Here is an 11363-nt window from a genome sequence, read left to right on the forward strand (position 1 = left end):
TGTCCTGTGCAATAGTTTTGTGCTCTGCAGAGGAATAGTAGTTGATTTTATTGAAGTCTCATTTTTCAGGTTTCCAGACTCCACTGTCAAGACCACTCCAATTCTAATTTTGTTTTGTAGAACTTTTTATACTAAGAATAGGGCTTTTTTTCCTTATTTTTATTGTATATATTTAAGATATATGTTATGATGTTTTGATATATATTTACATGGTAAAGTGATTACTACAGCCAAGTAAATTAATACATCCATTATATCATATAGTTACCGTGCATGGGGGGAGCAGGTGATAAGTTCATACAAAATCTACTTTCTTAGCAAATTCCCAATATGCAATACAATATTAACTAATCCTTGATATGGTTGGGATTTTTGTTCTGCTCAAGCCTCATGTTGAAATGTAATCCCCAATGTTGGAGGTGGGGCTTGGTGGGAGGTGGTTGGATCATGGGGCCCTCATGGATGGCCTAGTACCATCCCCATGGTAATGAATACATTCTTGCTGTGAGTTCATGGGAGATCTGGTTATTTAAGAGTGTGGCACTTTCTCCCCTCTCTCTGTTGTTCCCACTCTTGCCAGTGATGTTCCTGCTCCTGCTAATGTTGGAATAAAAAATTTGTCAAAAGAATTTTAACTTAGTATAACAATAAAAAAGTGTGATAGGCTGGGTGCCATGACTCACGGAGGTAATCCCAGCACTTTGGGAGGCCAAGATGGCAGATTACATGAGGTCAGAGGTTCAAGACCAGCCTGGCCAAAATGGCAAAACCCCATCTCTACTAAAAATACAAAATTAGCTGGACGTGGTGGCATGCCCCTGTAATCCCGGCTACTCGGGCGGCTGAGACATGAGAATCACTTGAACCCAGTAGGCGGAAGCTGCAGTGAGCCGAGATTGTGCCACTGCACTCGATTCTGGACGGCAAGAGCGAGACTCGCTTTCAAAAAAAAGTGTGAAAAAAGTGGTTTGTTATAGATCACTAAAAAATTATGAAACATTGTTACACAATTCAATGCTAAGTTTTAAATCTCTGTAAAATGAATGAGTTAAAATTAACAACCTTACAATCAGGAAGAAGCAGAAAATTTCATAGAACCACGATAACGATGTAAAAATTATACAATTGTATGTGTTCCATTGCATAGAATAAGAGTACTTTTGAAAGTCTAATGTTCTGGGTCAGTTTGGCAATCAGGGAGGAAAAAAGAGAGCCCTATCTTTCCTTCTTCAGAAGAGAGTGGGGACAGAGGAGACTCGATGAAGGTAAAGTCTGGGAAAAGCTTCACTTTTACTCATTGTATGTTGATTCTCTAGATACATTCCCATTGTTCTTTGCCTTGATGATAGGACTTTTACCCAGATCTGACAACTACTCTCTTCATCAAATCTAGTCTTCTGGAAATACATACATATATATATATATATATATATATATATACACACACACACACACACACATATACACACACACACTGCATATATATATTAATATGTGTGTATATTTATATGTGTAATTTATAATTACATAAACATAATACAAATGCATATATATGTGTAATACATGTAAAGTATTAGATTATATATGTAGAATACATATAAATGTATACATAATATACGTGTATATTATGCACATGTAAATATGCATATATATACACAAACACATGTATCCCCAAATACACCAACCACCCTCATGTTTCTTCCCAGAATTCCATCCAGAGGCACAGCTTATCTGGAAATGTCTTCTTACCACAACAGCATTGGATGTCTGTCCACTCTGAAATGATAAAAATTCATAATATTGACTACATGCAAAGGAGTCAGCACTGACATGTATTTTTTCTCCAGAGTAGAGGAAGAGGAAGGGACTGTAGTAGAACAATGAATTTGTGAGTAATAGCATGAAACAGTCTCTTGGCTATTCCCCCTCAAATATGATCACATCATCAGCACACAGTGTCCATCCTCACCTCTTTATCTACTCCTGGAAACTGCTCTCTTCCCTATTTAGCACCTGCCGCCACCAGACTTCTGCAGATTTAGTTGTTCGAGCTCTTCTCACCTTTACACATTTGAAGCATTCCTCTTAGATGAGAAGCTCAACACACTTCCCTTTATTCTTTGGGAAACATTTTTAGCTTCTTTAAGTCAAGTTCTCACTCCTAGGAATGAAAAAAAACGACTCCCAAACCTCTGACTTTGTAACTCTTGGACACTACTGATTTCCTGTCATTTCACCCCATTGATACACTTGAACTCTCTCCCCTGAGGTGGGACAGGGCAGACTCTTGACCCTAGAACCAGACAAAACGTACTCATGTTCCCTTTCCCCCTTACTCTCTGTGTGACCATGGGACGGACTTATCCTCTCAGAAGCACAGTTTCTTTCTTCCAAAATAAAATAATCTTTCCCTCTCTACCTTCTTAAACTCATAGGACATGAAGAAATAATGGATTTTAAAACAAAACTAAGCTTTGGTGGCTTAAAAAGAGATTTAATGTGTGGAAACATTATTGCTATAGATGTGGGTTACCAGAAAGATGGTTAGAAAGTGAGGTTGCAGGACCTGGCTCCTGGGTGTTTGAGACATATCAGGAGAGGTAGCCACAAGGACCAGCAATTCAGGATGTCTATTATGTAACACCAGCCACACTGTTTTCTTATACCACCTTATCTATAAAATGTTACCAATATATATTCATAGTATACCTTCTTCCACTGGCCATTTCATATTCTCTTTGTTCTCAGCAAGGAGCTCGAGTGATAGCTATTTTTACCTAATGGAGTGACCCAAACTTTCATTTCTGAAGGCCCTTGGCCATTTGTCATTTTGCCTGAGCTGAATCTTTAATCACAGGGTACAATAATACTAAGAGGTATCCTACGGGATCTCCTATACTCCAGACACACTTTTTCTTAACCTCTGTTGTGGAGTATTTGTCCTAAGTATCCTAGATAGCCAGGGTTAATTATCTAGTGAGCACAGTAACTCCTCTTTTTGCTTGTCAGCTGAAAGGCATGAGCATCCAAAGAGGCTGGGTAGGCTGGGCACAGTGGCTCACGCCTGTAATCCCAGCACTTTGGGAGGCTGAGGCAGGTGGATCACGAGATCAGGAGTTTGAGACCAGCCCAGCCAATATGGTGAAACCCCGTCTCTACTAAAAATACAAAAATGAGCCAGACATGGTGGCATACACCTGTAATCCTAGTTACTCAGGAGGCTGAGACAGGAGAATTGCTTGAACCTGGGAGGCAGAGGTTGCAGTAAGCTGAGATCGTGCCACCGCACTCCAGCCTGAGGACAGAACGAGACTCCATCTCAGGAAAAAGAAAAAAAAAAGGAGGTGTTTAACCCAAAGTGACTGGGTGGCTGTCTTTTTTTTTTTTTTTTTTTTGAGATGGAGTTTCACTCATGTTACCCAGGCTGGAGTGCAATGGCGCGATCTCGGCTCAACGCAACCTCCGCCTCCTGGGTTCAGGCAATTCTCCTGCCTCAGCCTCCTGAGTAGCTGGGATTACAGGCACGCACCACCATGCCCAGTTAATTTTTTTTATTTTTAGTAGAGACGGGGTTTCACCATGTTGATCAGGATGGTCTCGATCTCTTGACCTCGTGATCCACCCGCCTCGGCCTCCCAAAGTGCTGGGATTACAGGCTTGAGCCACCGTGCCCGGCCTGGCTGTCTTAACTTCTAGTTCAATGAAATCATTGTCATGTCTACTGGTGGAAGTACTCTTCCCTTTGGAACTAAGACCACTAAGCCAGCAGAGCATAATATTGCAGAAGTAGAAGGCGAAATTTTGCTGGCAAGGCACTAGGAATAGAAGTGTTATCTCACCCCTTTCCACCCCTTTCTTGACTTATAGACCTATGAATCCTAGTTATGGAAAAAGTAGCACTATATATTGGTCACTGATTTCGAGGATATATGACCTCCTAAAGAACCTTGCTCCAATCCTGGGAGATACTGCCACTTAACTGGTGCTTTTAGTTTGTCTTGTAAGGGCCACTTTTCTATCAAGCCAGCTGCTCAGGATGATGGGCAACATAGCAAGTTTAGTAAATTCCATAAACATGGGCCCTTTGCTACACCTTATTTCCTATGAAGTGAGTTCCTTGACTGGAGTCAATGCTGTGTGGAAAACCATGGTGGTAAATAAGGCATTCCATAAGTCTGAGGATGGTAGTTCTTGGAGAAACGTTGTGTGTATGGAAGGCAAATCTGTACCAGAGTAAATGTGTATTCCAGTGAGGAGAAAATGCTGCCTCTTCCATGATGGAAGCAGTATGTAGTCAATGTGCAACTAGGTAGCTTTCCAACTCCTTCACCATCTATTCAAACCATTGGCCATTGCCCATGATTCAGTATATAATCATGCGTCTGACTGTTTCCCTTTCTAAGCAATATGAGCAATTGATTGCACTACTTTTTAAAGTTCTGCCCATTGGGAGGACTTTCCTTCACCATGGTACTTAGGAATATCCCTGAAAAAAGCTTTAGTGTTATAGCTGTCTACCTCCAGGTGATGCCTTTATATAATAAGGAACCATCTGTAAACCGGATCTGAGTTTTTTCTTTCTTCATCAACTGATTGCAGATAACTTTCCATGAGGCCATAGCTGAAGGTCGGGTGAGAGCAGATAGTGTAGCAGAAGTGAAGACCATGGACATTTGAGCCACTCCTTTGTGTGACTTAAATTTAGTTTTAGGGCTGCTCATGGCTAATCACATAGATAACACTTCCATTTTTTGTTGGAGTGCTGCTGTGCACATCCAAATTTATTGTTTGATGGATTAGCTAATACCTAGTTCACAATGGCCAAGTAGGGTCACTTAGTAACTTGGTGGCCCTCGTTCAGTGTTCAATCTCCACCAAGGCCCAATAGAAAGCCAAAAGCTGTTTCTTGAATAAGACAATAGTTAATCAGCAGAAGATAACACCTATAGGGTCCTGCCAAATACTTCAAAATCTTCCTTATCTGCCACTGGCATTTCAAGCACCATCGTATCTGCTTGATCATGTGGTCCCAGTGGCAGAGCAGATTTGGCAACAGCCTGTACCAACTGCAGAGCATTATCTTATTCCAGCTTCCACTCAAATCTTACTCTTTTCAAGTACCTTAGTAAATGGACAGGAGTGACACCTCAAAATGAGGAACATGTGGCCTCCATCATCCAGAGGCTCACTAGTTATTGTACCTCTCTTTTGGTTGTAGGCATGGCCAGATACAACAATTTCCTTTTCACTTTAAAAGGGATATTTCCATACACCTCACACCACTGGATCCCTAGAAATTTCACTGAGAAGATCCCTGCAGTTTTTTCATAATTTTATGTTCAGGGGTATGTGTGTAGATTTGCTTTGTAAGTAAATTGTGTGTTTTGCAGGTTTAGTGTACAGATTGCTTCATCACCTGGATAATAAGCATATTACCCAATAGGTAGTTTTTCAATATTCACCCTCCTCCAACCCTCCACCCTCAAGTAGGCCCTGATATCTGTTGTTCCCTTCTTTGTATCCATAAGTATTCAATGTTTTGCTTCCACATATAAGTGAGAACATCAAGCCTTCCATGGTATATATGTACCACAGTTCCTTCATCCAGTCTATCATTGATGGGTATTTAGGATGTTTCCATGTTTTTGTTATTGTGAATAGCACTGTGATGAATGTACATGTGCATGTGTTTTTATGGTAGAAAGATTTATATTCCTTTGTGTGTATACCCAATAATGGGTTTGCTGGGTCTAATGGTATTTCTGCTTTGAGTACTTTGAGAAATTGCCAAACTGCTTTTAAGAGTGGCTGAACTAATTTACATACCCACCAGTAGTGTATAAGCATTATCTTTTCTCTGCACCTCACCAGCATCTATTATTTTTTGATGTGTTAGTAAACACCATTTGGACTGGTGGGAGATGGTATCTCACTGTAGTTTTGTTTCTCATTTCTCTAATTATTAGCGATGTTGAACATTTTTTCGCATGCTTGTTGGCCACGTGTATGTATTATTTTGAGTTGTGTCTGTTCATGTTCTGTCCCCAATTTTTAATGGGGTTGATTTTTGCTTGTAAATTTATTGAAGTTACTTATAGAACCTATATGTTAGCCATATGTCAGGTGCATCATTTGCAAATATTTTCTCCCATTTTGTAGGTGGTCTATTTTCTCTGTTGGTAATTTCTTTTGCTGTGCAGAGGCTCTTGTTTAATTAGAAACTATTTATCAACATTTGTTTTTGTTGCAATTACTTTTGGAGTCTTTGTCATGAAATCTTTACTAGGGCCCGTGTCCAGAATGGTATTACCAAGAATTGTATATGGTATAATCTTCCTGGGTTTTTGTGTTTTAGGTATTATATTTAATTATTTAATCTATCTTGAGTTGACTTTTGTATATGATATAAAGAAGGGGTCCAGTTTCAATCTTCTGCGTATGGCAAGCTAGTTATCTCAGTCCCATTTATTGAATAGGTGGTCCTTTCTCCATTTCTTTCTTTTGTCGAGTTGGTTGAAGATCAGACGGTTGCAGGTTTGTGGCATTACTCTGGTCTCTGTATTCTGTTCCATTGGTCTATATGTCTGCTTTTTAACCAGTACCATTCTGTTTTGGTTACTATAGTCTTGTAATATGGTTTGAAGTCAGGTAATGTGATGCCTCCAGCTTTGTTCTTTTTGCATCCAAATTCCCTGGCTATTTGGGTTCTTTTTTGATTTCAAATGAATTTTAGAATAGTTTTTTCTAGTCTGTGAAGAATGTCCTTGGTAGTTTGATAGGAATTTGTCTACAGTTGGCATACAAGCTGCATCCTTGTTTTGTCAGTCCTAATCTGCTGTTCACGTGCTTCCTAGGGAATCATGGAAATGTGTCTGCCTGCAGAGTTCAGGCAGAAGTGGGACCACTGGGCTGGAAGTGATAGTGGGTGTGGCCCATTTGGCTATGTGAGGTGAGGGTGGGTGGAGTTGCCATCCCTTTCAGCTGGGTGTTTCCAGGGGAACGGGAGGCTGCACTCCTTAGCAAATTCAGTCAGAAGTAGGACCAGTGGGCTAGAGCTCTAGCAGGCATGTTTTGCCTGGCTACCAGTGGTGACAGTGGGTGGGGTCACCTGCTCTGCCATCTGGGTGCTTCCTGCGGCAGTAGGAGGCTGTGCTCACTAGCTGAGTTCCCACAGAAGCAAGACCACTAGGCTGGAAGCTCTATCAGGTGTTGCTTGCCTGGTTATTAGCAGCAGGCATGGATGGGGTTTCCCACCCTGCAGTCAGGTGCTTCCTGGGACAACCACCACTGGCTGAGTTCACATGGATGCAGGACCACTGGGTTGCAAGGTCTAGCAAGCATTGCCCACCTGGCTACCAGTGGCATGGGGGTGGGGGGTCGAATGGGATAATATTTCCCAGGACAAGAAAAAGCTGTGCCCTCCCGCCGAGTTTACGCAAAAGTGGGGCTGCTGGCCTATGCAGCGTTGCTTAACTAATTTTTACTCTCTGAGACACAAGTGTCTTTTCAATAAGTTTAGAGTAGCTGCTACTTCTTGCTTACTAGATCCAATCAGTGTAATGTCATTAATGTAATGGATCAGTGTGATATGTGATAGAAGGAAAAGATGATCAAGGGCCAGGCATGGTGGCTCACGCCTGTAATCCCAGCACTTTGGGAAGCCAAGGTAGGCGGATCACAAGGTCAGGAGTTCAAGACAAGCCTGGCCAACATAGTGAAACCCCGACTCTACTAAAAATACAAAAAATGAGCCGGGTGTGGCAGCAGGTGCCTGTAATCTCAGCTACTTGGGAGGTTAGTGCAGGAGAATTGCTTGAACCTGGGAGGCAGAGGTTACCCTGAGCCAAGATGATGCCATTGCACTCCAGCCTGGGCAACAAAGCCAGACTCTGCCTCAAAAAAAAAAAAAAAAAAAAAAAAAAAGATCAAGATTCCTGTAAACTAAATTATGCCATAGTCCTGATGAATTAATACACCTCTTAGGTACATCCTATATCTGGCTTTGCCATCTGAAAGCAAACTGCTTATGGTGATCTTTACTATAAGATATGTATAAAATAAGTATTTGCCAGTTTAACAGTGCCTATCAAGTACCAGGGGATATGTTAATTTGTTCAAGCAATCATAGCACATCTGGTATGAAAGCTGCAATTAAATTCATCACCTGGCTAAGCTTACAATATTCCCATTATTATCCAATATGAATTGGTCTTTTGCAGAGGACAAAAAGGCAAGTTAAATGGGGATATGGTGGGAGTCACCACCTCTGGTTGCTTTAAGACCTTGATTGTGGCACTAATCTCTGCAATCTCTTCTGAAATATGCTATGGCTTTTTGTTTACTATTTTTCTAGGTAGAGGCAGTTCTAGCGGATTCCACTTGGCCTTTTCAACCACAAAGCTCTCACTCCACAGGTCAGAGAACTAATGTGAAAATTCTGCCATTTGCTGAATATATCTATTCCAATTAGGCATTCTGGGGACTGGGGACATTATCATGGAATGGGTTTGAGACCCACTGGACCCCTGGTGAGGTGAAACGGTGCTAAAACTTTGTTGTTTACTTGACCTCCATGAGTGCCTAGTCTGTTTGGTGAGACACAGTGACATTTTGAGTTTCCTGGAATTAGTATCTGTTCAGAACCAGGGTCTAATAAACCCCCCAAAGGTTTATTTAATTGTTTTCCCAATGCACAAGGACTCTAGTGAAAAGTCATAGTTCCCTTTGGGGAAGGCTGAGAGAAAGATTAACAGTGTCAATTTTTGTCAATGTAGTGGGGTTCTTCCTCTGGAGGACTGAAGCTTTTCTTCATTGGTGAGTTTCCGAGTCCAGAAGCTGGCTCAAATTTAGAAACTGATTGAGAGCCTATGGACCATGAGGTGCCCAGATAGCTGATCAAACGCTAGTTTAAATGTTACCGTGAGAATATATTTAGATGAGATTTACATCTAAATCAGTAGACTATGAGTAAAGCAGATTATCCTTAAAATGGGTGGACCCTATTCAATCAGTTAAAAACCTTAAGAGCAAAAAATACAGAGGTGCTCCCCCCAAACAAGGAATTCTGCTTCCAGGCTGCCGTCAAACTGGACCTAAAATGATCAACTTTTCCATGAGTCTATCCTGCAATTTTATTTTTTTTTACTCGATAACTTCCACATTTGCATGAGACAATTTTTTAAAAATCATTCAATCTCTTTTTCTCTCTTTCATTTTAGATATAGATATATGGTGTCTCTGGAGATCCTTTGGCTGATACAGGGTCTAGGAATGTACACTGTATTCAGAATTCAGTGGTTCTCAGTGGCAAAGTTACACTGATAAGAAAAGCAATGTCCTACTTCCCACCTCAGAGAGACAAATGAGTCACTTGAGCTAGGGGGTACATAGCTTGGAAAGAGGGACAACAGAGGGTAGTAGCAACTGCAAGTCTGAGATTACAAACAGACCTTGCACTGGAGAACAAGGATGAAGAGGTTGACAAGCATCATCCTCAGCCAAAATGAAAGGTCCCTGTAGTGCCATACCAAAGAGTATAGATCCTGTGTCTACTCCAGTGAGGATTTCTGGCTCTCATGTCTACAATTTCTGATCCTCATTTGGTGATGACTTTAGTTAGCGCTGCCTACACATTGTCTGAATAATCCTGTAGGCTGAAAGCTCCTTGTGCTTGAGATTTTCCTGAGAGAGAACTCACCTCACACTGAGAACATGAACATGCCTAATTAATAGCCCATCATAGACCTGAGGTCTCAGAATAGATGACATAATTGCTACTTAGAGGTTCGGAAGTAATGGGGAGGGGAGCACCCTAGAACTGGTACACAGACAGAGAGAAAATCCACAGTTGATGTCCATTAGCCTTTTTGAGCACTGGTTGCCTTCTCCAGCCCTTTACTGAGAAGAGGGAGTGTAGCTCAGAGTAATTCATAAACCTCATATTATTTTCAGCTGAGAGATTCATTACTAGGGCCAGGAACATCTGTTTAAAAGAATCCTTCAGTGTGCAGATCTTTTCTGTTGAATATACAAATTCAAGTCTTCATCATTTTGTAACTGAGTACTTCATCCTGAACTGTGGGATTTGGTTTTCCAGGAAATAAAAAGGCATTAGTGTCCCGGGAGAATCACTTGTCAATAATTCAAGTTAGTCCAGACTGTTTCTAATGAGTGAAAGCCTCCATCTTCAGAGCACTGGGTGACAGGAAGGCAGAGGTCAAAGGGAAAATTTATAGCTTCAATCTCCTCAGTTTCCCTGGATGGTGCTGAGGCAGGCGTATATGCGTACACATACACAATTACTGAGAATATTCACCTTGGAATCCCTCCTCTGACTAAAGTTACCGCAAAGATAGAAACCTTAACATTTCTGTGAACAAGCAGTGTCAAGAGCAGAGACTATTTGATGAGAAAACCCATTAAAGAAAAAAAAAATTCATCTAGAAACTTGGGAAAGAGTTGGAAATAAAAATGCCAATAGACATAGGGATCCTACCATGCCCTTCATAAACATCCACTGCAAAAATAATTCTCCCCACTGAACAAAGAGAGCAAGTGTTTTTTTCTTCATTTATGAAAATTACCATGCCCTTTTAGCTTAATAAAAAGAGTGAGGCTGACCTGTGCTCACAATTCACTTATTGATACCATTGTTGAGAAATGCCACATGTGCTTCTGATTTTATTTGCATCACTGTACATAGTGCATTTCTAAAACTCAGCAAAAAGGAAAAATTTAAAATTAGAGCACTCAGAAATACAAAAAACAATTTAAGACTAGGCAGCTACGAAATTAAGAAGAAAGATTTTTTCCCGTTCATAGGCACTTATTTTAAAACTTTCTATAAGTAAAATCTGCGATTCTTAATTTAGTTATTCTATTTCTTAAAACAAAGTGAGAATAAGAATTTTGAAAATAAACTATTACATATTCTTAAAAATCACTGACTTCAGTCACGATGAGAGGGAATCCAAAATTAATAGACACCATAATGAGGCTGGGAATGGCCTCTTCACACCTGTAATCCTAACACTTTGGAAGATGAAGTGGGCAGATCGCTTGAGCCCAGGGGCTCAAGACCAGACTGGGCAACATAATGAAACCCTGTCTCTACCAAAAATACAAAAAATTCCCAGGGCGTGGTGGTGTGCACCTGTAGTCCCAGCTACTTGGGAGGCTGAGATGGGAGGATGAACCCTGGAGGTGGAGGTTGCAGTGAGCCGAGATTGTGCCATTACACTCAGCTTGGGTGACAGAGACAGACCCTGTCTCAAAAACAAAACAAGAAAAAGACACCATAATGGATTACCACTTACGCACTAGAAATAAGTGAAGTTATTAAAAGTACTCAGTTGTTTAATTTT

This window comes from Sapajus apella, unplaced genomic scaffold, assembly GCF_009761245.1.
Source record: "Sapajus apella isolate SASKATOON/1434 unplaced genomic scaffold, GSC_monkey_1.0 scaffold47, whole genome shotgun sequence".
NCBI lineage: Eukaryota > Metazoa > Chordata > Mammalia > Primates > Cebidae > Sapajus > Sapajus apella.